Source organism: Penaeus monodon, unplaced genomic scaffold (assembly GCF_015228065.2).
Source record: "Penaeus monodon isolate SGIC_2016 unplaced genomic scaffold, NSTDA_Pmon_1 PmonScaffold_1323, whole genome shotgun sequence".
Lineage (NCBI taxonomy): Eukaryota > Metazoa > Arthropoda > Malacostraca > Decapoda > Penaeidae > Penaeus > Penaeus monodon.
This window is the reverse complement of record NW_023642189.1, coordinates 6,118-12,234: the sequence shown is the minus strand read 5'-3', so window position 1 is coordinate 12,234 and position 6,117 is coordinate 6,118.

The window sequence follows — 6,117 nt, the reverse complement described above, 5'->3', positions numbered from 1 at the left end:
AGGGTTTCTAAAGAATACACAATAAAATATAAAAAACACACATAACATTACACTGTATGTGTGTATATATAGGTATTATACATATATAATATATAATATATATATATAATTTATATGCACACATTATTATATTAAAACTATTTTTAGAATATATATTATATATATATATAATAAAATATTATTTTAAATATTATGCATATAACATCACATATTATATAAAGGGGGTATTCTTTTTTTAAAAATTTTAAAAAAAGGGAAGGAACGAGAAGGAATATCTCACAATACGGGTATGTTTTTTATGTATGCATGCATATATATTTATATTTTATATATATATATATATAATATAATATATATATATATAGGGATGTATGGGTGCATATATCTTAAGGGAATTTATTGCATATATCCCATATATATATATTTTATTATATATATTATAAAATATAATTTTACAAAATTACATCCCCATAGGGATAATAAAAAGGGTTTATACATTAAATTATATATTTATTTTTGCAAAATATATACATAAAAAACCAAAAAATTCATTTTGGACAAATGTAGAAAAGGTATGGGGTACAACATATACACGGGTGTGTGGGGTTGTGTCACCCCGGTTTATATTTTACATAAAATATACATATATTTTATTTTATATATATATTTTTTTTTTAAAAATATATATTTTTATATATATAAATATATAATTAAAATATATATATTAAAATATATTATATATTATTATATATATATTTTTATATATAAAATATTTATTATATTTTAATATATATATTATTTTTAATAAAATTATATATACATATATATAAAAATTTTACATATAATTTGTAAAAAATTTATTTGTTTTGAGGATGGGGGGAAAAACGGTACCCAAACGGGACAATGCTGTACTCTGCAAAGTTTTTAAGACCTAGATACCCAAAAAACAAGCTGACATTTTGGGAACCCCTTTGGTAATAGTCATTTTTTTTTTTTAAGGGAAAATCGGCTTTTGGCAGACATTTTTTGGGGACCCTTTTAAAACAAGACCCCTTTTGGGACCTTTTTAAAAACAAGTCCCTTTTTGGGAGCCCTTTTTCGAAAGATGCCTTTTGGAGACCTTTTCTGAACAAGATCCCTTTTTTTTTTTTTTTTTTTTTTATCTCAAGCCCAATTTTTGGTAGGCTTAAAAACAACTCGGGTGACAACCCTTTAAACCCCATTTTTTACAACACACTCAGTGACAAACCCTTTTTATGATCCCTGGTTATAAAGAATAAAACCATAAAATATAAACACACACATATACATATAAAATGTTTTGGGGTATATATTTGTAGTGTTAAAATTATTTTAAGTATATTTTAATATATATATTATATATATATAAAAATATATATGCACACATTTTGTATAATACATCTATTTTAGTAATATATATAAATATTAAAATATATCTATATATATATATATATATAATAATATTTTGCATATAACAAAAAATATGATATGAAGGGTTTTCCTTTTTAAAAATTTAAAAAAGGGGTATGAACGAGAATGAATATCTTCCCCTACAGGTATTTTTATATGTATGCATGCATTTTTATATATATAATATATAAAAATATATATATATATATATATATAATATATATAAAATTTTTGTTTGTTGTATGAAATAATATATATATAAAATTTAAATTTTATATATAATATATATAATATTATATATATAAAATTTTGGATGTAGAGGCATATATCTTAAGAATGTATATGCAATATATAATAAAATATATAAAAATATATAATATAAAATATATATAGATATATATTATATATTTTTTACACATACATGAATAGGGTTTTTAATGGGGTGTTCAAATTTTACCCCAATTTAATTTTCTTCTATGGGGACACCGTAGGAAATGCTTTCTTAAAGTCTAAGTATAGAAAATCCCCCAAAGCCCATCTTTTGTTATTTCAGAAAACTCTACCATAAAACCCAAAAAAGATCTTTTAGGCATGATTTTCCTTTCCCTTTCCCTTGTTTTTTTGATATCATATTGTGTTTTTCAAGACTTAAAACCCAGGGTTTTCCTATTCTTTTTTAATAGCTTACATCCCACACTAGTTAAAAAAAATGGTCTAAAATTTGGTTAAATTTCAGGTGTTTTTTTTTTCTCCACTCTTAAAAGTGAAAACACAGGCAAATTTCTAATTTTTGGTATTTTTCCTTGTCAAATAAAATTTTGATAACAATAAGGGGGTACTTTAAATTCTACAACACATTCCCTCAGAAACAAGATATACTTCATCGGGTTTTTTCTGTTTTAGTTTGTCAAACTGTTTCTGCGGGGTCTTCTACTCCATTCTTTTGAGTGTTATATTTTCATTTTTCCTGATGTCCCTTTTCTACATTTATTTGCCTTTTCAAGATATGGGTCCAAACCCCAGGACGATTTTTTTCTAAAGGGTTTTTCCCACACTTTTCCTCCCCCTTTAGATAAAGGGGGGTTTTGCCCTTTGATGGCGAAATTTTGGACCTGTGTGCAAACTTTGCGCAAAAAGTGAAAGTGTGTAATATAAAATTTTTTATTTATTTATTTCTATACATATGTATATGTGATGATGTATACATATTTCACGTGTGTGTTTATGTGTATGGGTGTGTGTATACGTGTGTGTTTGCATTGTGGCGTGCGGGCGTCATACATGCGTGCACGTGGTAATGAGCGTCCGTCGTGCATGCGTGTGTATGTGTGTGTGTGTGTTTTGTGTGTTTGTGTTTTGGTGTGGTGTGTGTGTGGGGTGTGTGTTTTGTGTGTGGGGTGTGTGATTTGTATTGTATGGGTGTGTGTGTGATGTGTATATTTTGGGGTTTTTGTACGGTGTGTGTGTGGTTTTTATGGGTATGTGCCGTATGTGCGTGTGAGGTGAGGGTGTTTGTGTGTTGTGTGTGTATACGTGGTGTTTGCATGTGTGTGTAAAAGTGTGTTTGCGCGGCGCGCGCGCGCGCGGGTGTGTTGTGTTTTTTGGCGTTTTTTCGTTTTCATTTTATATAGAAGAGAAGCTTTAATTTGAAGTCAGTATTTGCTCCCCCTTTGGGGAAATTTAAAAGGGCCCAGCCGTAAGAGGGGAGTAAGACTTTATCACAAATTTTTTGGTTTTGCAATGCTTTAAATTTTTTTTGCGACAAATCCCTTGTCGCTTTTTAATTTTTCCCTTTTCGAAATTTTATTTTAGGCAAAAATTTTCCCTCCCCTTTTGGTTTCAACAGGGGCGGGCCCGTTTCCCAAAAGGGGTTTTGGACTTTGGGGGTTTTCCGGGGTTAGACGGATAGCGGGGGGAAAAGAGGAGGGAAAGGATGAGGGGGCCCAAAAAACCCCCCTTTAATTTTTATCCCCGAAAAGGGGGTTTTGGGGTTTCTAGATAAATTATTAGTTAGGCAACCAAGAGGCACTCATTGCAGAAGAAAAATAAGTTGAATTTAAGGATTTTCATTCCTCGTTTCCTTCATATTCGACTTGGGGAGAATAGTAAAAAAGGGCAAGATCGGTAAATTTGGGAAGGGGGACGAATGCCCTTTTTATGCCTTTTTAAGTCAGTTAAAGAAAAATCTTTTCAGCGTCCTTTTTTACACTTTTCGTGAAAAGTATTACTTTAACTGTTTTCTGACGTTTTTTAAAATGATGTAGATTTTCCAGGGATGAATGACCCGTAAAAGGGTTTACACTCCGCTTCCCTGACACTGATATGGCCCCAAATTTTTGGACGAGCGCGGTTTCCCGCTTCAAGACCCAAGATTTAGTTTCTATAGACCTTGGGAATAGTCCCCTTTGCATCCCCCCGTTAAGTATACACATGCTTTACACGCACTCACCCCACGCCCGCCCCCCTTTTACGCACACGCGCGCAGCACACAATCGTACAGTTCGACAGCTGGGGGGGGAATATTGGGCCCCAAATTTAATTTATTTTTACATACAAAGGTTAACTTTACAGGTATTTTCCTAGGTCCCAAATTTATTTATCTATCTAGTGTGTCCCATGATATTTTGCCAATGTGCTCTTCAAACACCGAAGGTTGGGATTTGGGGCAGCTACTTCGGTCGGTTTTTCAAATGAGGTCAGATTACCCCTTAATTCATCACTGTGGGGGGAAATTAATATTTTCTCGGGTTTCCGACTAGTAAAGTAAATATACATGATAATGAAAATTTTTAATAATTGTGGTGGGAGGGCCCGTCCTTAGAGTTGACATCAGGCAACCCCCAAGCGGTCCCCCCCAAAATTTTTGGGGAAATTGAAGTTGGTAATAGGGGACACAAAGCCTTGGTAGCTACACTTAAACAAAATTTATCGGGGTGAAAAAAAAATAATTTGCTGAAAAATATCGTTCGCACAGCCATTCCAATAGTCTAAAAAAGGCACCGAAGCGCCCCTGGCTACCACCGATCTCCGACTTTCTTCCCAAATTTTAAAGAACAAGTCTATTTTTCATTTCCCATACAAAATGCTTTGAGTGAGGTATCGTCCCCAAGCAATTTGAGAAATTTCCGTTATCGGCAAAACAAGCAATTCATTACAAAAACTATTGGCCCCTTGGGGGAAAAACGCAACACTTTTTAATATTGTGTTTTGTTTTCCCCCTAACGGTCGTTGTCAAGAAAAATGCATTTTTATCAAAGAAAAACCCTCTACCCCAATGTAGCGTATGAATAAAAACTACTAGAAAATTAGGGGGTTTCGGGGATTACCCTTTCTTTTTTGCTTTTTCGCCAGAACGTTTTCCCTTTAATTTCCTTTTTAAAAGGGATTTTGGGGGCTTATTTTTTAAAAAGCTTTCATGCCCCAATAGATCGACAGCCCCTTTTTAAAAACACTTCCCCCGGTTTTTCCACTACTTTTATACATAATACTTTAAAGGTTTACGCGTACATTCATAACAATTATGATATGTGACCCAATTTCCCCACTTTTTTTTGTTTTTTTCCGAAAAAAATAAAAATTTTGAGAAACAAACAAAACTTTTTCCCGGTATATTTTTTTTTGGTGAAAGAAACGCTCTCTTTTCCCTTACACAGGGAAAATTTTGTCTTTTTCAAAATAAAATAGGTAATTCACCATGTCCTCTTCACTCGTTTAAATTAAAAAGTAAAAATAAAATGTAAAAGGCGACGAAAACTTGAAAGAAAAAATCCTGCGTCGGGGTTTTATTTGATTTGTGGCATGGGATGCTCTCTTTGGCTGCGGTATACAAACACGGCTACAGGGAAGCGGGGCAATTTTGAAGTCCCGCATGTGGATTTGGGTTTTTTCGTGGGGATCCGGGAAACCCCTCATTGGCTAGTTGTGTAAACATTGTCGAAGATAAAAGAAGGGGAAATAAAATTTTTATAACCGGGCCCAGTACAAAGTTAAAATTTTTTCCATGCACAGAAGGGTTTAAAAATATAATATATACTGTTTTATATTTTGAAAATAGCCTTATAATTGGCGAAATGAAGGTTAATGCCCAGGGGGTTTCTTCCCCTTTTTAAAGAAATAAAGGAGTGTGGGGACGTTTTTTCCCCAAATTTAGCCTGAACTCCTCCCCTCCTCCTACAATTACTGAGTGTCCATTTTTTTAAACGTACATCATCATTACATCTAGACATTTTGGAACTCTCAATAATCAGATTTCAGATCATTAATAATTTCATGAGTCATTTAAATTAAAAATTATTTATAATCATGAAACATTTTTATATCTTTTAATGAAACTTCTTTATCATTTTTTTGACCCTGATCATCAGGTTTCCCCTTATGATCATCATGATAAAATTTTACATTCATGATATCTTTTTGTTCATTATTTTTTTTCATGATCATGATCGTCATATCATCATTTATTTCCCGATATCCCTTTGATCATCGTCAAAATCATCATTATGATCATCTTGATCCCTTTTGATTATCTTATCATCTTGATCATCCTGTTTTTTGGCCCTCTTTACATCCTGATTAAACAGTTCATCCTTTCATCCTGGACTGATCATCATCTGATTTTCATTTCAATTCCCTTTTCATCATCCCGGATCATGATCAAACATCTTGATTATCATGAACATCAAATTG